This window comes from Narcine bancroftii, chromosome 6 (genome assembly GCF_036971445.1).
Source record: "Narcine bancroftii isolate sNarBan1 chromosome 6, sNarBan1.hap1, whole genome shotgun sequence".
In the NCBI taxonomy this organism is placed as follows: domain Eukaryota; kingdom Metazoa; phylum Chordata; class Chondrichthyes; order Torpediniformes; family Narcinidae; genus Narcine; species Narcine bancroftii.
In genome coordinates this window covers 115,858,777-115,880,517 of record NC_091474.1, presented here as the reverse complement: position 1 = coordinate 115,880,517, position 21,741 = coordinate 115,858,777, and positions in this window count along the sequence as shown.

The window sequence follows — 21,741 nt, the reverse complement described above, 5'->3', positions numbered from 1 at the left end:
CTGATTCCCCGCGTTCTATTCCCTGCCTCTGATTCCCCGCCTGTGATTCCCCATCACTGATTCACCACCTCTGATTCCCCACCTCTGATTCCCCATATCTAATTCCCCGCCTCTGTTTTCCCGCCTCTGATTCCCCGCCTCTGTTTCCCCATATCTGATTCCCCGCCTCTGAATCCCCAACTCTGATTCCCTGCCTCAGATTCCCCAGCTCTGATTCCCCGCCTTTGATTTCCTGCATCTGATTGCCCGCCTCTGATTCTCCGCCTCTGATTTCCCGCCTCTGATTCCCCGCCTCTGATTCGCCGCCTCTGATTCCCCGCCTCTGATTTCCCACCTCTGATTCCCTGCCTCTGATAACCTGCCTCTGATTCCCTGCCTCAGATTCCCGGCCTCTGAGTCCCCACCTCTGATTCCCCGTGTCCGATTCCGCACCCATGTTTCACCACCTCTGTTGCTCTGCTTCTGATTTCCCGGCTCAGATTCACCGGCTCTGATTCCGCACCTCTGATTCCACGCCTCTCTTTCTGTGTCTCTGATACCCCGCCTCTGATTCCACGCCTCTGATTACCCGCCTCTGATACACTGCCTCTCTTTCCCTGCCTCTATTTCCGTGCCTCTTTCTCTGCATCTCGTTTCCCACATCTCATTTCCCCCTTCTGATAACCCGCATCAGATTCCCTGCCACAGATTCCCTGCCTCAGATACCCTGCCTCAGATTCCCTGCATCAGATTCCCTTCATCTGATTCCCTGCCTCTGATTCCCCGCGGCTGATTCCCTGCCTCTGATTCCCCGCCTCTGTTTACCCGACTGTTTCCCCGCCTCTGATTCACCACCTCATATTCGCCATCTCAGGTTCCCTGCCTCTGATTCCCTGCCTCTGATTCCCTGCCTCTGATTCCCTGCATCTGATTGCCCGCCTCTGATACCCTGCCTCTGATTCCCCGCCTCTGATTCCCCGCCTCTGATTCCCAGCCTCTGATTTCCCACCTCTGATTCCCCACTTCTGATTCCCCGCCTCTGATTCCCCGTCTCTGATTCCACGCCTCTGATTCCCCGCCTCTGATTCCGCGCCTCTGATTCCCCACCTCTGATACCCCGCCTCTGATTCCCCGCCTCTGATTCCCTGCATCTGATTCCCCGCCTCAGATTCCCCGCCTCTGATTCCCCGACTCTGATTCCCCGCCTCTGATTCCCCGCCTCTGATTCCCCGCCTCTGATTCCCCGCCTATGTTTACCTGCCCTGATTCCCCATCTCTGTTTCACCGCCTTTGATTCGCCACCTCTGATTCCCCATATCTGATTCCCCGCCTCTGTTTCCCCGCCTCTGATTCCCTGCCTCTGATTCCCAACCTCTGATTCCACACCTCTGATTCCCCATATCTGATTCCCCGCCTCTATTTCCCCATATCTGATACCCCGCCTCTGATTCCCCAACTCTGATTCCCCGCCTCTGATTCCCCAGCTCTGATTCCCCGCCTCTGATTCCCGGCGTCCGATTCCCTGCCTCTGATTCCCCGCCTCTGATTCCCCATCTCTGATTCACCACCTCTGATTCCCCACCTCTGATTCCCCATATCTAATTCCCCGCCTCTGTTTTCCCGCCTCTGATTCCCCGCCTCTGTTTCCCCATATCTGATTCCCCGCCTCTGAATCCCCAACTCTGATTCCCTGCCTCAGATTCCCCAGCTCTGATTCCCCGCCTTTGATTCCCCCCGTCTGATTCCCAGCCTCTGAATCCCCGTGTCTGATTTCCTGCCTCTGATTCCCCGCCTCTGATTCCCCATCTCTGATTCACCGCCTCTGATTCCCCACCTCTGATTCCCCATCTCTGATTCCGCACATCCAATTCCCTGCCTCTGATTCCCCAACTCTGATTCCCCAGCTCTGATTCCCCAGCTCTGATTCCCCGCCTCAGATTCCCCGCGTCTGATTCCCTGCCTCTGATTCCCCGCCTCTGATTCCCTGCCTCTGATTCCCCATATCTGATTCCCCGCCTCTGATTCCCCAACTCTGATTCCCCGCTTCTGATTCCCCAGCTCCGAATCCCCGCCTCTGATTCCCCGCGTCTGATTCCCTGCCTCTGATTCCCCGCCTCTAATTCCCCATCTGTGATTCACAACTTCTGATGCCCCACCTCTGATTCCCCATATCTGATTCCCCGCCTCTCTTTCCCCGCCTCTGATTCCCCGCCTCTGATTCCCTGCCTCTGATTCCCAACCTCGGATTCCCCACCTCTGATTCCCCATATCTGATTCCCCGCCTCTGTTTCCCCGCCTATGTTTCCCCGCCTCTGATTCCCCACCTCTGTTTCCCTATATCTAATTCCCCACCTCTGATGCCCCAACTCTGATTCCCCGCCTCTTATTCCCCAGCTCTGATTCCCCGCCTCTGATTCCCTGCATCCGATTCCCCATATCTGATTCCCCGCCTCTGTTTCCCCGCCACTGATTCCCCGCCTCTGTTTCCCCATATCTGATTCCCCGCCTCTGATTCCCAACTATGATTCCCCGCCTCTGATTCCCCAGCTCTGATTCCCTGCCTCTGATTCCCCGCGTTCTATTCCCTGCCTCTGATTCCCCGCCTGTGATTCCCCATCACTGATTCACCACCTCTGATTCCCCACCTCTGATTCCCCATATCTAATTCCCCGCCTCTGTTTTCCCGCCTCTGATTCCCCGCCTCTGTTTCCCCATATCTGATTCCCCGCCTCTGAATCCCCAACTCTGATTCCCTGCCTCAGATTCCCCAGCTCTGATTCCCCGCCTTTGATTCCCCCCGTCTGATTCCCAGCCTCTGAATCCCCGTGTCTGATTTCCTGCCTCTGATTCCCCGCCTCTGATTCCCCATCTCTGATTCACCGCCTCTGATTCCCCACCTCTGATTCACTGCCTCCATTTCCGCTCAACTTTCCTGGCCTACGTTTCCCCACATATCTTTCCCCGCCTCTGAATTCCTGCCTCTGATTCCACGCCTCTGATTCCCCGCCTCTGATTCCCCGCCTCTGAATCCCCGCCTCTGATTCCCCTCCTCTGATACCCCGCTTCTGATTCCCCACCTCTAATTCCCGGCATCTGATTCCCCGCATCTGATTCCCCGCCTCTGATTCCCCGCCTCTGATTCCCCGCCTCTGATTCCCCGCCTCTGATTCCCGGCCTCTGATTCCCCGCCTATGTTTACCCGCCTCTGTTTACCCGCCTGTTTCCCCGCCTCAGATTCCCTGCCTCAGATTCCCTGCATCAGATTCCCTTCATCTGATTCCCTGCCTCTGATTCCCTGCCTCTGATTCCCCGCCTCTGATTCCCCGCCTCTGATTCCCCACCTCAGATTCCCCCCTCTGATTCCCCGCCTCTGATTCCCCGCCTCTGATTCCCCGCCTCTGAATCCCCCCTCTGATTCCCCGCCTCTGATTCCCCGCCTCTGATTCCCCACATCAGATTCCCTGCCTCCGATTCCCTGCCTCAGATTCCCTGCCTCAGATTCCCTGCATCAGATTCCCTTCATCTGATTCCCTGCCTCTGATTCCGCGCCTCTGATTCCCCGCCACTGATTCGCCACCTCTGTCTCTACGCCTCTATTTTGCCTGCACTCTTTCCCCTCCACTCTTTCCGTGCCTCTCTTTCCCTCCCTCAATTTCAACAACTCTGTTTGATCTGTTCTGTGTAACACATTTTCAACATACAAGTTCCAACCACTATGTTTCGCCCATCTCTTTCGCCGCCTCTATTTGTGCACCTATGTTTACCCGCTTCTGTTTACCCGCCTGTTTCCCCACATCTCTTTCCACACCTCTGATTCCACGCCTCTGATTCGCCACCTCTGATTGCCCCCCTCTGATTCCCTGCCTCTGATTCCCCGCCTCTGATTCGCCGCCTCTGATTCACCGCCTCCCTTTCCGCGCAACTTTCCTGGCCTACGTTTCCCCACATCTCTTTCCCCACCTCTGATTCCACGCCTCAGATTCGCCGTCTCTGATTTCCCGCCTCTGATTCCCTGCCTCTGATTCCCCGCCTCTGATTCCCTGCCTCAGATTCCCCCCTCTGATTCCCCGCCTCTGATTCCCCACCTCTGATTCCCCGCCTCTGATTCCCTGCCTCTCTTTCCCTGCCTCTATTTCCGTGCCTCTTTCTCTGCATCTCGTTTCCCCAATCTCATTTCCCCCTTCTGATAACCCTCATCAGATTCCCTGCCACAGATTCCCTGCCTCAGATTCCCTGCCTCAGATTCCCTGCATCAGATTCCTTTCATCTGATTCACTGCCTCTGATTCCCCTCCTCTGATTCCCCACCTCTGACTCCCTGCCTCAGATTCCCTGCCTCTGATGCCTTGCCTCTGATTCCCTGCCTCTGATTTCCTGCATCTGATTGCCCGCCTATGATTCTCCACCTCTGATTCCCCGCCTCTGATTCCCCGCCTCTGATTCCCCGCCTCTGATTCCCCGCCTCTGTTTCACCGCCTCCCTTTCCGCGCAACTTTCCTGGCCTACGTTTCCCCACATCTCTTTCCCCACCTCTGATTCCACGCCTCAGATTCGCCGCCTCTAATTTCCCGCCTCTGATTCCCTGCCTCTGATTCCCTGCCTCTGATTCCCCACCTCTGATTCCCCCCTCTGATTCACCGCCTCTGATTCCCAGCCTCTGATTCCCCACCTCTGATTCCCCGCCTCTGATTCCCTGCCTGTCTTTCCCTGCCTCTATTTCCGTGCCTCTTTCTCTGCATCTCGTTTCCCACATCTCATTTCCCCCTTCTGATAACCCGCATCAGATTCCCTGCCACAGATTCCCTGCCTCAGATTCCCTGCCTCAGATTCCCTGCATCAGATTCCCTTCATCTGATTCCCTGACTCTGATTCCCCGCCTCTGATTCCCCACCTCTGATTCCCTGCCTCAGATTCCCTGCCTCTGATTCCCTGCCTCTGATTCCCTGCCTCTGATTTCCTGCATCTGATTGCCCGCCTCTGATTCTCCGCCTCTGATTCCCCGCCTCTGATTCCCCGCATCTGATTCGCCGCCTCTGATTCCCCGCCTCTGATTTCCCACCTCTGATTCCCTGCCTCTGATAACCTGCCTCTGATTCCCTGCCTCTGATTCCCGGCCTCTGAGTCCCCACCTCTGATTCCCCGTGTCCGATTCCGCACCCATGTTTCACCACCTCTGTTGCTCTGCTTCTGATTTCCCGGCTCAGATTCACCGGTTCTGATTCCGCACCTCTGATTCCACGCCTCTCTTTCTGTGTCTCTGATTCCCCGCCTCTGATTCCACGCCTCTGATTACCTGCCTCTGATACACTGCCTCTCTTTCCCTGCCTCTATTTCTGTGCCTCTTTCTCTGCATCTCGTTTCCCACATCTCATTTCCCCCTTCTGATAACCCGCATCAGATTCCCTGCCACAGATTCCCTGCCTCAGATACCCTGCCTCAGATTCCCTGCCTCTGATTCCCTGCCTCTGATTCCCTGCATCTGATTGCCCGCCTCTGATACCCTGCCTCTGATTCCCCGCCTCTGATTCCCCGCCTCTGATTCCCAGCCTCTGATTTCCCACCTCTGATTCCCCACTTCTGATTCCCCGCCTCTGATTCCCCGTCTCTGATTCCACGCCTCTGATTCCCCGCCTCTTATTCCGCGCCTCTGATTCCCCGCCTCTGATACCCCGCCTCTGATTCCCCGCCTCTGATTCCCTGCATCTGATTCCCCGCCTCAGATTCCCTGCCTCTGATTCCCCGACTCTGATTCCCCACCTCTGATTCCCCGCCTCTGATTCCCCGCCTCTGATTCCCCGCCTATGTTTACCTGCACTGATTCCCCATCTCTGTTTCACCGCCTTTGATTCGCCACCTCTGATTCCCCATATCTGATACCCCGCCTCTGTTTCCCCGCCTCTGATTCCCTGCCTCTGATTCCCAACCTCTGATTCCACACCTCTGATTCCCCATATCTGATTCCCCGCCTCTATTTCCCCATATCTGATTCCCCGCCTCTGATTCCCCAACTCTGATTCCCCACCTCTGATTCCCCAGCTCTGAATCCCCGCCTCTGATTCCCGGCGTCCGATTCCCTGCCTCTGATTCCCCGCCTCTGATTCCCCATCTCTGATTCACCACCTCTGATTCCCCACCTCTGATTCCCCATATCTAATTCCCCGCCTCTGTTTTCCCGCCTCTGATTCCCCGCCTCTGTTTCCCCATATCTGATTCCCCGCCTCTGAATCCCCAACTCTGATTCCCTGCCTCAGATTCCCCAGCTCTGATTCCCCGCCTTTGATTCCCCCCGTCTGATTCCCAGCCTCTGAATCCCCGTGTCTGATTTCCTGCCTCTGATTCCCCGCCTCTGATTCCCCATCTCTGATTCACCGCCTCTGATTCCCCACCTCTGATTCCCCATCTCTGATTCCGCACATCCAAATCCCTGCCTCTGATTCCCCAACTCTGATTCCCCACCTCTGATTCCCCTGCTCTGATTCCCCGCCTCAGATTCCCCGCGTCTGATTCCCTGCCTCTGATTCCCCGCCTCTGATTCCCTGCCTCTGATTCCCCATATCTGATTCCCCGCCTCTGATTCCCCAACTCTGATTCCCCGCTTCTGATTCCCCAGCTCTGAATCCCCGCCTCTGATTCCCCGCCTCTGATTCCCTGCCTCTGATTCCCCGCCTCTAATTCCCCATCTGTGATTCACAACTTCTGATGCCCCACCTCTGATTCCCCATATCTGATTCCCCGCCTCTGTTTCCCCGCCTCTGATTCCCCGCCTCTGATTCCCTGCCTCTGATTCCCAACCTCGGATTCCCCACCTCTGATTCCCCATATCTGATTCCCCGCCTCTGTTTCCCCGCCTCTGTTTCCCCGCCACTGATTCCCCGCCTCTGTTTCCCTATATCTAATTCCCCACCTCTGATGCCCCAACTCTGATTCCCCGCCTCTGATTCCCCAGCTCTGATTCCCCGCCTCTGATTCCCTGCATCCGATTCCCCATATCTGATTCCCCGCCTCTGTTTCCCCGCCACTGATTCCCCGCCTCTGTTTCCCCATATCTGATTCCCCGCCTCTGATTCCCAACTTGATTCCCCGCCTCTGATTCCCCAGCTCTGATTCCCTGCCTCTGATTCCCCGCGTTCTATTCCCTGCCTCTGATTCCCCGCCTGTGATTCCCCATCACTGATTCACCACCTCTGATTCCCCACCTCTGATTCCCCATATCTAATTCCCCGCCTCTGTTTGCCCGCCTCTCATTCCCCGCCTCTGTTTCCCCATATCTGGTTCCCCGCCTCTGAATCCCCAACTCTGATTCCCTGCCTCAGATTCCCCAGCTCTGATTCCCCGCCTTTGATTCCCCCCGTCTGATTCCCAGCCTCTGAATCCCCGTGTCTGATTTCCTGCCTCTGATTCCCCGCCTCTGATTCCCCATCTCTGATTCACCGCCTCTGATTCCCCACCTCTGATTCCCCATCTCTGATTCCGCACATCCAATTCCCTGCCTCTGATTTCCCAACTCTGATTCCCCACCTCTGATTCCCCAGCTCTGATTCCCCGCCTCAGATTCCCCGCGTCTGATTCCCTGCCTCTGATTCCCCGCCTCTGATTCCCTGCCTCTGATTCCCCATATCTGATTCCACGCCTCTGATTCCCCAACTCTGATTCCCCAATTCTGATTCCCCAGCTCTGAATCCCCGCCTCTGATTCCCCGCGTCTGATTCCCTGCCTCTGATTCCCCGCCTCTAATTCCCCATCTGTGATTCACAACCTCTGATGCCCCACGTCTGATTCCCCATATCTGATTCCCCGCCTCTGTTTCCCCGCCTCTGATTCCCCGCCTCTGATTCCCCATATCTGATTCCCCGCCTCTGATTGCCCACCTCTGATTCCCCGCGTCTGATTCCCTGCCTCTGATTCCCCGCCTCTGATTCCCCATATCTGATTCACCACCTCTGATTCCCGGCCTCTGATTCCCCATCTCTGATTCCGCACATCCGATTCCCTGCCTATGATTCCCCACCTCTGATTCCCTGCCTCTGATTCCCCATATCCGATTCCCTGCCTCTGATTCCCCGCCTCTGATTCCCCGCCTCTGATTCGCAACCTCTAATTCCCCACCTCTGATTCCCCATATCTGATTCCCTGCCTCTGTTTCCCTGCCTCTGATTCCCGGCCTCTGTTTCCCCATATCTGATTCCCCTCCTCTGATTCCCCAACTCTGATTCCCCGCCTCTGATTCCCCAGCTCTGATTCCCCGCCTTTTATTCCCGGCCTCTGATTCCCTGCCACTGATTCCCCGCCCCTGATTCCCCACCTCTGATTCCCCATATCTGAATCCCCGCCTCTGATTCCCCGCGTATGATTCCCTGCCTCTGATTCCCCGCCTCTAATTCCCCATCTGTGATTCACAACTTCTGATGCTCCACCTCTGATTCCCCATATCTGATTCCCCGCCTCTGTTTCCCCGCCTCTGATTCCCCGCCTCTGATTCCCCATATCTGATTCCCCGCCTCTGATTGCCCACCTCTGATTCCCCGCGTCTGATTCCCTGCCTCTGATTCCCCACCTCTGATTCCCCATATCTGATTCACCACCTCTCATTCCCGGCCTCTGATTCCCCATCTCTGATTCCGCACATCCGATTCCCTGCCTATGATTTCCCGCCTCTGATTCCCTGCCTCTGATTCCCCGCCTCTGATTCCCTGCCTCAGATTCCCCCCTCTGATTCCCCGCCTCTGATTCCCCACCTCTGATTCCCCGCCTCTGATTCCCTGCCTCTCTTTCCCTGCCTCTATTTCCGTGCCTCTTTCTCTGCATCTCGTTTCCCCAATCTCATTTCCCCCTTCTGATAACCCTCATCAGATTCCCTGCCACAGATTCCCTGCCTCAGATTCCCTGCCTCAGATTCCCTGCATCAGATTCCTTTCATCTGATTCACTGCCTCTGATTCCCCTCCTCTGATTCCCCACCTCTGACTCCCTGCCTCAGATTCCCTGCCTCAGATTCCCTGCATCAGATTCCTTTCATCTGATTCACTGCCTCTGATTCCCCTCCTCTGATTCCCCACCTCTGACTCCCTGCCTCAGATTCCCTGCCTCTGATGCCTTGCCTCTGATTCCCTGCCTCTGATTTCCTGCATCTGATTGCCCGCCTATGATTCTCCACCTCTGATTCCCCGCCTCTGATTCCCCGCCTCTGATTCCCCGCCTCTGATTCCCCGCCTCTGTTTCACCGCCTCCCTTTCCGCGCAACTTTCCTGGCCTACGTTTCCCCACATCTCTTTCCCCACCTCTGATTCCACGCCTCAGATTCGCCGCCTCTAATTTCCCGCCTCTGATTCCCTGCCTCTGATTCCCTGCCTCTGATTCCCCACCTCTGATTCCCCCCTCTGATTCACCGCCTCTGATTCCCAGCCTCTGATTCCCCACCTCTGATTCCCCGCCTCTGATTCCCTGCCTGTCTTTCCCTGCCTCTATTTCCGTGCCTCTTTCTCTGCATCTCGTTTCCCACATCTCATTTCCCCCTTCTGATAACCCGCATCAGATTCCCTGCCACAGATTCCCTGCCTCAGATTCCCTGCCTCAGATTCCCTGCATCAGATTCCCTTCATCTGATTCCCTGACTCTGATTCCCCGCCTCTGATTCCCCACCTCTGATTCCCTGCCTCAGATTCCCTGCCTCTGATTCCCTGCCTCTGATTCCCTGCCTCTGATTTCCTGCATCTGATTGCCCGCCTCTGATTCTCCGCCTCTGATTCCCCGCCTCTGATTCCCCGCATCTGATTCGCCGCCTCTGATTCCCCGCCTCTGATTTCCCACCTCTGATTCCCTGCCTCTGATAACCTGCCTCTGATTCCCTGCCTCTGATTCCCGGCCTCTGAGTCCCCACCTCTGATTCCCCGTGTCCGATTCCGCACCCATGTTTCACCACCTCTGTTGCTCTGCTTCTGATTTCCCGGCTCAGATTCACCGGTTCTGATTCCGCACCTCTGATTCCACGCCTCTCTTTCTGTGTCTCTGATTCCCCGCCTCTGATTCCACGCCTCTGATTACCTGCCTCTGATACACTGCCTCTCTTTCCCTGCCTCTATTTCTGTGCCTCTTTCTCTGCATCTCGTTTCCCACATCTCATTTCCCCCTTCTGATAACCCGCATCAGATTCCCTGCCACAGATTCCCTGCCTCAGATACCCTGCCTCAGATTCCCTGCCTCTGATTCCCTGCCTCTGATTCCCTGCATCTGATTGCCCGCCTCTGATACCCTGCCTCTGATTCCCCGCCTCTGATTCCCCGCCTCTGATTCCCAGCCTCTGATTTCCCACCTCTGATTCCCCACTTCTGATTCCCCGCCTCTGATTCCCCGTCTCTGATTCCACGCCTCTGATTCCCCGCCTCTGATTCCGCGCCTCTGATTCCCCGCCTCTGATACCCCGCCTCTGATTCCCCGCCTCTGATTCCCTGCATCTGATTCCCCGCCTCAGATTCCCTGCCTCTGATTCCCCGACTCTGATTCCCCACCTCTGATTCCCCGCCTCTGATTCCCCGCCTCTGATTCCCCGCCTATGTTTACCTGCACTGATTCCCCATCTCTGTTTCACCGCCTTTGATTCGCCACCTCTGATTCCCCATATCTGATACCCCGCCTCTGTTTCCCCGCCTCTGATTCCCTGCCTCTGATTCCCAACCTCTGATTCCACACCTCTGATTCCCCATATCTGATTCCCCGCCTCTATTTCCCCATATCTGATTCCCCGCCTCTGATTCCCCAACTCTGATTCCCCACCTCTGATTCCCCAGCTCTGAATCCCCGCCTCTGATTCCCGGCGTCCGATTCCCTGCCTCTGATTCCCCGCCTCTGATTCCCCATCTCTGATTCACCACCTCTGATTCCCCACCTCTGATTCCCCATATCTAATTCCCCGCCTCTGTTTTCCCGCCTCTGATTCCCCGCCTCTGTTTCCCCATATCTGATTCCCCGCCTCTGAATCCCCAACTCTGATTCCCTGCCTCAGATTCCCCAGCTCTGATTCCCCGCCTTTGATTCCCCCCGTCTGATTCCCAGCCTCTGAATCCCCGTGTCTGATTTCCTGCCTCTGATTCCCCGCCTCTGATTCCCCATCTCTGATTCACCGCCTCTGATTCCCCACCTCTGATTCCCCATCTCTGATTCCGCACATCCAAATCCCTGCCTCTGATTCCCCAACTCTGATTCCCCACCTCTGATTCCCCTGCTCTGATTCCCCGCCTCAGATTCCCCGCGTCTGATTCCCTGCCTCTGATTCCCCGCCTCTGATTCCCTGCCTCTGATTCCCCATATCTGATTCCCCGCCTCTGATTCCCCAACTCTGATTCCCCGCTTCTGATTCCCCAGCTCTGAATCCCCGCCTCTGATTCCCCGCCTCTGATTCCCTGCCTCTGATTCCCCGCCTCTAATTCCCCATCTGTGATTCACAACTTCTGATGCCCCACCTCTGATTCCCCATATCTGATTCCCCGCCTCTGTTTCCCCGCCTCTGATTCCCCGCCTCTGATTCCCTGCCTCTGATTCCCAACCTCGGATTCCCCACCTCTGATTCCCCATATCTGATTCCCCGCCTCTGTTTCCCCGCCTCTGTTTCCCCGCCACTGATTCCCCGCCTCTGTTTCCCTATATCTAATTCCCCACCTCTGATGCCCCAACTCTGATTCCCCGCCTCTGATTCCCCAGCTCTGATTCCCCGCCTCTGATTCCCTGCATCCGATTCCCCATATCTGATTCCCCGCCTCTGTTTCCCCGCCACTGATTCCCCGCCTCTGTTTCCCCATATCTGATTCCCCGCCTCTGATTCCCAACTTGATTCCCCGCCTCTGATTCCCCAGCTCTGATTCCCTGCCTCTGATTCCCCGCGTTCTATTCCCTGCCTCTGATTCCCCGCCTGTGATTCCCCATCACTGATTCACCACCTCTGATTCCCCACCTCTGATTCCCCATATCTAATTCCCCGCCTCTGTTTGCCCGCCTCTCATTCCCCGCCTCTGTTTCCCCATATCTGGTTCCCCGCCTCTGAATCCCCAACTCTCATTCCCTGCCTCAGATTCCCCAGCTCTGATTCCCCGCCTTTGATTCCCCCCGTCTGATTCCCAGCCTCTGAATCCCCGTGTCTGATTTCCTGCCTCTGATTCCCCGCCTCTGATTCCCCATCTCTGATTCACCGCCTCTGATTCCCCACCTCTGATTCCCCATCTCTGATTCCGCACATCCAATTCCCTGCCTCTGATTTCCCAACTCTGATTCCCCACCTCTGATTCCCCAGCTCTGATTCCCCGCCTCAGATTCCCCGCGTCTGATTCCCTGCCTCTGATTCCCCGCCTCTGATTCCCTGCCTCTGATTCCCCATATCTGATTCCACGCCTCTGATTCCCCAACTCTGATTCCCCAATTCTGATTCCCCAGCTCTGAATCCCCGCCTCTGATTCCCCGCGTCTGATTCCCTGCCTCTGATTCCCCGCCTCTAATTCCCCATCTGTGATTCACAACCTCTGATGCCCCACGTCTGATTCCCCATATCTGATTCCCCGCCTCTGTTTCCCCGCCTCTGATTCCCCGCCTCTGATTCCCCATATCTGATTCCCCGCCTCTGATTGCCCACCTCTGATTCCCCGCGTCTGATTCCCTGCCTCTGATTCCCCGCCTCTGATTCCCCATATCTGATTCACCACCTCTGATTCCCGGACTCTGATTCCCCATCTCTGATTCCGCACATCCGATTCCCTGCCTATGATTCCCCACCTCTGATTCCCTGCCTCTGATTCCCCATATCCGATTCCCTGCCTCTGATTCCCCGCCTCTGATTCCCCGCCTCTGATTCGCAACCTCTAATTCCCCACCTCTGATTCCCCATATCTGATTCCCTGCCTCTGTTTCCCTGCCTCTGATTCCCGGCCTCTGTTTCCCCATATCTGATTCCCCTCCTCTGATTCCCCAACTCTGATTCCCCGCCTCTGATTCCCCAGCTCTGATTCCCCGCCTTTTATTCCCGGCCTCTGATTCCCTGCCACTGATTCCCCGCCCCTGATTCCCCACCTCTGATTCCCCATATCTGAATCCCCGCCTCTGATTCCCCGCGTATGATTCCCTGCCTCTGATTCCCCGCCTCTAATTCCCCATCTGTGATTCACAACTTCTGATGCTCCACCTCTGATTCCCCATATCTGATTCCCCGCCTCTGTTTCCCCGCCTCTGATTCCCCGCCTCTGATTCCCCATATCTGATTCCCCGCCTCTGATTGCCCACCTCTGATTCCCCGCGTCTGATTCCCTGCCTCTGATTCCCCACCTCTGATTCCCCATATCTGATTCACCACCTCTCATTCCCGGCCTCTGATTCCCCATCTCTGATTCCGCACATCCGATTCCCTGCCTATGATTCCCCACCTCTGATTCCCTGCCTCTGATTCCCCATATCTGATTCCCTGCCTCTGTTTCCCAGCCTCTGATTCCCCACCTCTGTTTCCCCATATCTGATTCCCCGCCTCTGATTCCCCAACTCTAATACCCTGCCTCTGATTCCCCAGCTCTGATTCCCCGCCTCTGATTCCCCGCATCTGATTCCCTGCCTCTGATTCCCCGCCTCTGATTCCAGGCCTCTGATTTCCCGCATCTGATTCCCTGCCTCTGATTCCCCGCCTCTGATTCCAGGCCTCTGATCCCAGCATCTGATTCCGGCCTCTGATTCCCAGCCTCTGATTCCCTGCTTCTGATTCTGATTCCCTGCCTCTGATTCCCCATCTCTGATTCCGCACATCTGATTCCCTGCCTCTGATTCCCCACCTCTGATTCCCCATATCTGATTCCCCGCCTCTGTTTCCCCGCCTCTGATTCCCCGCCTCTGTTTCCCCATATCTGATTCCCCGCCTCTGATTCCCCAACTCTGATTCCCCTCCTCTAATTCGCCAGCTATGATTCCCCGCCTCTGATTTCCTGCGTCTGATTCCCTGCCTCTGATTCCCAGCCTCTGATTCCCCTTCTCTGATTCACCACCTCTGAATCCCCACCTCTGATTCCCCATCTCTGATTCCGCACATCCGATTCCCTGCCTCTGATTCCCCGCCTCTGATTCCCCGCCTCTGATTCGCAACCTCTAATTCCCCACCTCTGATTCCCCATATCTGATTCCCCGCCTCTGTTTCCCTGCCTCTGATTCCCGGCCTCTGTTTCCCCATATCTGATTCCCCTCCTCTGATTCCCCAACTCTGATTCCCCGCCTCTGATTCCCCAGCTCTGATTCCCCGCCTTTTATTCCCGGCCTCTGATTCCCTGCCACTGATTCCCCGCCCCTGATTCCCCACCTCTGATTCCCCATATCTGAATCCCCGCCTCTGATTCCCCGTGTATGATTCCCTGCCTCTGATTCCCCGCCTCTAATTCCCCATCTGTGATTCACAACTTCTGATGCTCCACCTCTGATTCCCCATATCTGATTCCCCGCCTCTGTTTCCCCACCTCTGATTCCCCGCCTCTGATTCCCCATATCTGATTCCCCGCCTCTGATTGCCCACCTCTGATTCCCCGCGTCTGATTCCCTGCCTCTGATTCCCCACCTCTGATTCCCCATATCTGATTCACCACCTCTCATTCCCGGCCTCTGATTCCCCATCTCTGATTCCGCACATCCGATTCCCTGCCTATGATTCCCCACCTCTGATTCCCCGCCTCTGATTCCCCATATCTGATTCCCTGCCTCTGTTTCCCCGCCTCTGATTCCCCACCTCTGTTTCCCCATATCTGATTCCCCGCCTCTGATTCCCCAACTCTATTACCCTGCCTCTGATTCCCCAGCTCTGATTCCCCACCTCTGATTCCCCGCATCTGATTCCCTCCCTCTGATTCCCCGCCTCTGATTCCAGGCCTCTGATTCCCAGCATCTGATTCCGGCCTCTGATTCCCTGCTTCTGATTCTGATTCCCTGCCTCTGATTCCCCATCTCTGATTCCGCACATCTGATTCCCTGCCTCTGATTCCCCACCTCTGATTCCGAATATCTGATTACCCGCCTCTGTTTCCCCGCCTCTGATTCCCCGCCTCTGTTTCCCCATATCTGATTCCCCGACTCTGATTCCCCAACTCTGATTCCCCTCCTCTAATTTGCCAGCTATGATTCCCCGCCTCTGATTCCCTGCGTCTGATTCCCTGCCTCTGATTCCCAGCCTCTGATTCCCCTTCTCTGATTCACCACCTCTGAATCCCCACCTCTGATTCCCCATCTCTGATTCCGCACATCCGATTCCCTGCCTCTGATTCCCCGCCTCTGATTCCCCGCCTCTGATTCGCAACCTCTAATTCCCCACCTCTGATTCCCCATATCTGATTCCCCGCCTCTGTTTCCCTGCCTCTGATTCCCGGCCTCTGTTTCCCCATATCTGATTCCCCTCCTCTGATTCCCCAACTCTGATTCCCCGCCTCTGATTCCCCAGCTCTGATTCCCCGCCTTTTATTCCCGGCCTCTGATTCCCTGCCACTGATTCCCCGCCCCTGATTCCCCACCTCTGATTCCCCATATCTGAATCCCCGACTCTGATTCCCCGCGTATGATTCCCTGCCTCTGATTCCCCGCCTCTAATTCCCCATCTGTGATTCACAACTTCTGATGCCCCACCTCTGATTCCCCATATCTGATTCCCCGCCTCTGTTTCCCCGCCTCTGATTCCCCGCCTCTGATTCCCCATATCTGATTCCCCGCCTCTGATTGCCCACCTCTGATTCCCCGCGTCTGATTCCCTGCCTCTGATTCCCCGCCTCTGATTCCCCATATCTGATTCACCACCTCTCATTCCCGGCCTCTGATTCCCCATCTCTGATTCCGCACATCCGATTCCCTGCCTATGATTCCCCACCTCTGATTCCCCGCCTCTGATTCTCCATATCTGATTCCCTGCCTCTGTTTCCCCGCCTCTGATTCCCCACCTCTGTTTCCCCATATCTGATTCCCCGCCTCTGATTCCCCAACTCTAATACCCTGCCTCTGATTCCCCGCATCTGATTCCCTGCCTCTGATTCCCCGCCTCTGATTCCAGGCCTCTGATTCCCAGCATCTGATTCCGGCCTCTGATTCCCTGCTTCTGATTCTGATTCCCTGCCTCTGATTCCCCATCTCTGATTCCGCACATCTGATTCCCTGCCTCTGATTCCCCACCTCTGATTCCCCATATCTGATTACCCGCCTCTGTTTCCCCGCCTCTGATTCCCCGCCTCTGTTTCCCCATATCTGATTCCCCGCCTCTGATTCCCCAACTCTGATTCCCCTCCTCTAATTCGCCAGCTATGATTCCCCGCCTCTGATTTCCTGCGTCTGATTCCCTGCCTCTGATTCCCAGCCTCTGATTCCCCTTCTCTGATTCACCACCTCTGAATCCCCACCTCTGATTCCCCATCTCTGATTCCGCACATCCGATTCCCTGCCTCTGATTCCCCGCCTCTGATTCCCCGCCTCTGATTCGCAACCTCTAATTCCCCACCTCTGATTCCCCATATCTGATTCCCTGCCTCTGTTTCCCTGCCTCTGATTCCAGGCCTCTGTTTCCCCATATCTGATTCCCCTCCTCTGATTCCCCAACTCTGATTCCCCGCCTCTGATTCCCCAGCTCTGATTCCCCGCCTTTTATTCCCGGCCTCTGATTCCCTGCCACTGATTCCCCGCCCCTGATTCCCCACCTCTGATTCCCCATATCTGAATCCCCGCCTCTGATTCCCCGCGTATGATTCCCTGCCTCTGATTCCCCGCCTCTAATTCCCCATCTGTGATTCACAACTTCTGATGCTCCACCTCTGATTCCCCATATCTGATTCCCCGCCTCTGTTTCCCCGCCTCTGATTCCCCGCCTCTGATTCCCCATATCTGATTCCCCGCCTCTGATTGCCCATCTCTGATTCCCCGCGTCTGATTCCCTGCCTCTGATTCCCCACCTCTGATTCCCCATATCTGATTCACCACCTCTCATTCCCGGCCTCTGATTCCCCATCTCTGATTCCGCACATCCGATTCCCTGCCTATGATTCCCCACCTCTGATTCCCCGCCTCTGATTCCCCATATCTGATTCCCTGCCTCTGTTTCCCCGCCTCTGATTCCCCACCTCTGTTTCCCCATATCTGATTCCCCGCCTCTGATTCCCCAACTCTATTACCCTGCCTCTGATTCCCCAGCTCTGATTCCCCGACTCTGATTCCCCGCATCTGATTCCCTGCCTCTGATTCCCCGCCTCTGATTCCAGGCCTCTGATTCCCAGCATCTGATTCCGGCCTCTGATTCCCTGCTTCTGATTCTGATTCCCTGCCTCTGATTCCCCATCTCTGATTCCGCACGTCTGATTCCCTGCCTCTGATTCCCCACCTCTGATTCCGAATATCTGATTACCCGCCTCTGTTTCCCCGCCTCTGATTCCCCGCCTCTGTTTCCCCATATCTGATTTCCGACTCTGATTCCCCAACTCTGATTCCCCTCCTCTAATTCGCCAGCTATGATTCCCCGCCTCTGATTCCCTGCGTCTGATTCCCTGCCTCTGATTCCCAGCCTCTGATTCCCCTTCTCTGATTCACCACCTCTGAATCCCCACCTCTGATTCCCCATCTCTGATTCCGCACATCCGATTCCCTGCCTCTGATTCCCCGCCTCTGATTCCCCGCCTCTGATTCGCAACCTCTAATTCCCCACCTCTGATTCCCCATATCTGATTCCCCGCCTCTGTTTCCCTGCCTCTGATTCCCGGCCTCTGTTTCCCCATATCTGATTCCCCTCCTCTGATTCCCCAACTCTGATTCCCCGCCTCTGATTCCCCAGCTCTGATTCCCCGCCTTTTATTCCCGGCCTCTGATTCCCTGCCACTGATTCCCCGCCCCTGATTCCCCACCTCTGATTCCCCATATCTGAATCCCCGCCTCTGATTCCCCGCGTATGATTCCCTGCCTCTGATTCCCCGCCTCTAATTCCCCATCAGTGATTCACAACTTCTGATGCTCCACCTCTGATTCCCCATATCTGATTCCCCGCCTCTGTTTCCCCACCTCTGATTCCCCGCCTCTGATTCCCCATATCTGATTCCCCGCCTCTGATTGCCCACCTCTGATTCCCCGCGTCTGATTCCCTGCCTCTGATTCCCCACCTCTGATTCCCCATATCTGATTCACCACCTCTCATTCCCGGCCTCTGATTCCCCATCTCTGATTCCGCACATCCGATTCCCTGCCTATGATTCCCCACCTCTGATTCCCCGCCTCTGATTCCCCATATCTGATTCCCTGCCTCTGTTTCCCCGCCTCTGATTCCCCACCTCTGTTTCCCCATATCTGATTCCCCGCCTCTGATTCCCCAACTCTATTACCCTGCCTCTGATTCCCCAGCTCTGATTCCCCGCCTCTGATTCCCCGCATCTGATTCCCTCCCTCTGATTCCCCGCCTCTGATTCCAGGCCTCTGATTCCCAGCATCTGATTCCGGCCTCTGATTCCCTGCTTCTGATTCTGATTCCCTGCCTCTGATTCCCCATCTCTGATTCCGCACATCTGATTCCCTGCCTCTGATTCCCCACCTCTGATTCCGAATATCTGATTACCCGCCTCTGTTTCCCCGCCTCTGATTCCCCGCCTCTGTTTCCCCATATCTGATTCCCCGACTCTGATTCCCCAACTCTGATTCCCCTCCTCTAATTCGCCAGCTATGATTCCCCGCCTCTGATTCCCTGCGTCTGATTCCCTGCCTCTGATTCCCAGCCTCTGATTCCCCTTCTCTGATTCACCACCTCTGAATCCCCACCTCTGATTCCCCATCTCTGATTCCGCACATCCGATTCCCTGCCTCTGATTCCCCGCCTCTGATTCCCCGCCTCTGATTCGCAACCTCTAATTCCCCACCTCTGATTCCCCATATCTGATTCCCCGCCTCTGTTTCCCTGCCTCTGATTCCCGGCCTCTGTTTCCCCATATCTGATTCCCCTCCTCTGATTCCCCAACTCTGATTCCCCGCCTCTGATTCCCCAGCTCTGATTCCCCGCCTTTTATTCCCGGCCTCTGATTCCCTGCCACTGATTCCCCGCCCCTGATTCCCCACCTCTGATTCCCCATATCTGAATCCCCGACTCTGATTCCCCGCGTATGATTCCCTGCCTCTGATTCCCCGCCTCTAATTCCCCATCTGTGATTCACAACTTCTGATGCCCCACCTCTGATTCCCCATATCTGATTCCCCGCCTCTGTTTCCCCGCCTCTGATTCCCCGCCTCTGATTCCCCATATCTGATTCCCCGCCTCTGATTGCCCACCTCTGATTCCCCGCGTCTGATTCCCTGCCTCTGATTCCCCGCCTCTGATTCCCCATATCTGATTCACCACCTCTCATTCCCGGCCTCTGATTCCCCATCTCTGATTCCGCACATCCGATTCCCTGCCTATGATTCCCCACCTCTGATTCCCCGCCTCTGATTCTCCATATCTGATTCCCTGCCTCTGTTTCCCCGCCTCTGATTCCCCACCTCTGTTTCCCCATATCTGATTCCCCGCCTCTGATTCCCCAACTCTAATACCCTGCCTCTGATTCCCCGCATCTGATTCCCTGCCTCTGATTCCCCGCCTCTGATTCCAGGCCTCTGATTCCCAGCATCTGATTCCGGCCTCTGATTCCCTGCTTCTGATTCTGATTCCCTGCCTCTGATTCCCCATCTCTGATTCCGCACATCTGATTCCCTGCCTCTGATTCCCCACCTCTGATTCCCCATATCTGATTACCCGCCTCTGTTTCCCCGCCTCTGATTCCCCGCCTCTGTTTCCCCATATCTGATTCCCCGCCTCTGATTCCCCAACTCTGATTCCCCTCCTCTAATTCGCCAGCTATGATTCCCCGCCTCTGATTTCCTGCGTCTGATTCCCTGCCTCTGATTCCCAGCCTCTGATTCCCCTTCTCTGATTCACCACCTCTGAATCCCCACCTCTGATTCCCCATCTCTGATTCCGCACATCCGATTCCCTGCCTCTGATTCCCCGCCTCTGATTCCCCGCCTCTGATTCGCAACCTCTAATTCCCCACCTCTGATTCCCCATATCTGATTCCCTGCCTCTGTTTCCCTGCCTCTGATTCCCGGCCTCTGTTTCCCCATATCTGATTCCCCTCCTCTGATTCCCCAACTCTGATTCCCCGCCTCTGATTCCCCAGCTCTGATTCCCCGCCTTTTATTCCCGGCCTCTGATTCCCTGCCACTGATTCCCCGCCCCTGATTCCCCACCTCTGATTCCCCATATCTGAATCCCCGCCTCTGATTCCCCGCGTATGATTCCCTGCCTCTGATTCCCCGCCTCTAATTCCCCATCTGTGATTCACAACTTCTGATGCTCCACCTCTGATTCCCCATATCTGATTCCCCGCCTCTGTTTCCCCGCCTCTGATTCCCCGCCTCTGATTCCCCATATCTGATTCCCCGCCTCTGATTGCCCACCTCTGATTCCCCGCGTCTGATTCCCTGCCTCTGATTCCCCACCTCTGATTCCCCATATCTGATTCACCACCTCTCATTCCCGGCCTCTGATTCCCCATCTCTGATTCCGCACATCCGATTCCCTGCCTATGATTCCCCACCTCTGATTCCCCGCCTCTGATTCCCCATATCTGATTCCCTGCCTCTGTTTCCCCGCCTCTGATTCCCCACCTCTGTTTCCCCATATCTGATTCCCCGCCTCTGATTCCCCAACTCTATTACCCTGCCTCTGATTCCCCAGCTCTGATTCCCCGACTCTGATTCCCCGCATCTGATTCCCTGCCTCTGATTCCCCGCCTCTGATTCCAGGCCTCTGATTCCCAGCATCTGATTCCGGCCTCTGATTCCCTGCTTCTGATTCTGATTCCCTGCCTCTGATTCCCCATCTCTGATTCCGCACGTCTGATTCCCTGCCTCTGATTCCCCACCTCTGATTCCGAATATCTGATTACCCGCCTCTGTTTCCCCGCCTCTGATTCCCCGCCTCTGTTTCCCCATATCTGATTCCCCGACTCTGATTCCCCAACTCTGATTCCCCTCCTCTAATTTGCCAGCTATGATTCCCCGCCTCTGATTCCCTGCGTCTGATTCCCTGCCTCTGATTCCCAGCCTCTGATTCCCCTTCTCTGATTCACCACCTCTGAATCCCCACCTCTGATTCCCCATCTCTGATTCCGCACATCCGATTCCCTGCCTCTGATTCCCCGCCTCTGATTCCCAGCCTCTGATTCGCAACCTCTAATTCCCCACCTCTGATTCCCCATATCTGATTCCCCGCCTCTGTTTCCCTGCCTCTGATTCCCGGCCTCTGTTTCCCCATATCTGATTCCCCTCCTCTGATTCCCCAACTCTGATTCCCCGCCTCTGATTCCCCAGCTCTGATTCCCCGCCTTTTATTCCCGGCCTCTGATTCCCTGCCACTGATTCCCCGCCCCTGATTCCCCACCTCTGATTCCCCATATCTGAATCCCCGCCTCTGATTCCCCGCGTATGATTCCCTGCCTCTGATTCCCCGCCTCTAATTCCCCATCTGTGATTCACAACTTCTGATGCCCCACCTCTGATTCCCCATATCTGATTCCCCGCCTCTGTTTCCCCGCCTCTGATTCCCCGCCTCCGATTCCCCATATCTGATTCCCCGCCTCTGATTGCCCACCTCTGATTCCCCGCGTCTGATTCCCTGCCTCTGATTCCCCGCCTCTGTTTCCCCATATCTGATTCACCACCTCTGATTCCCGGCCTCTGATTCCCCATCTCTGATTCCGCACATCCGATTCCCTGCC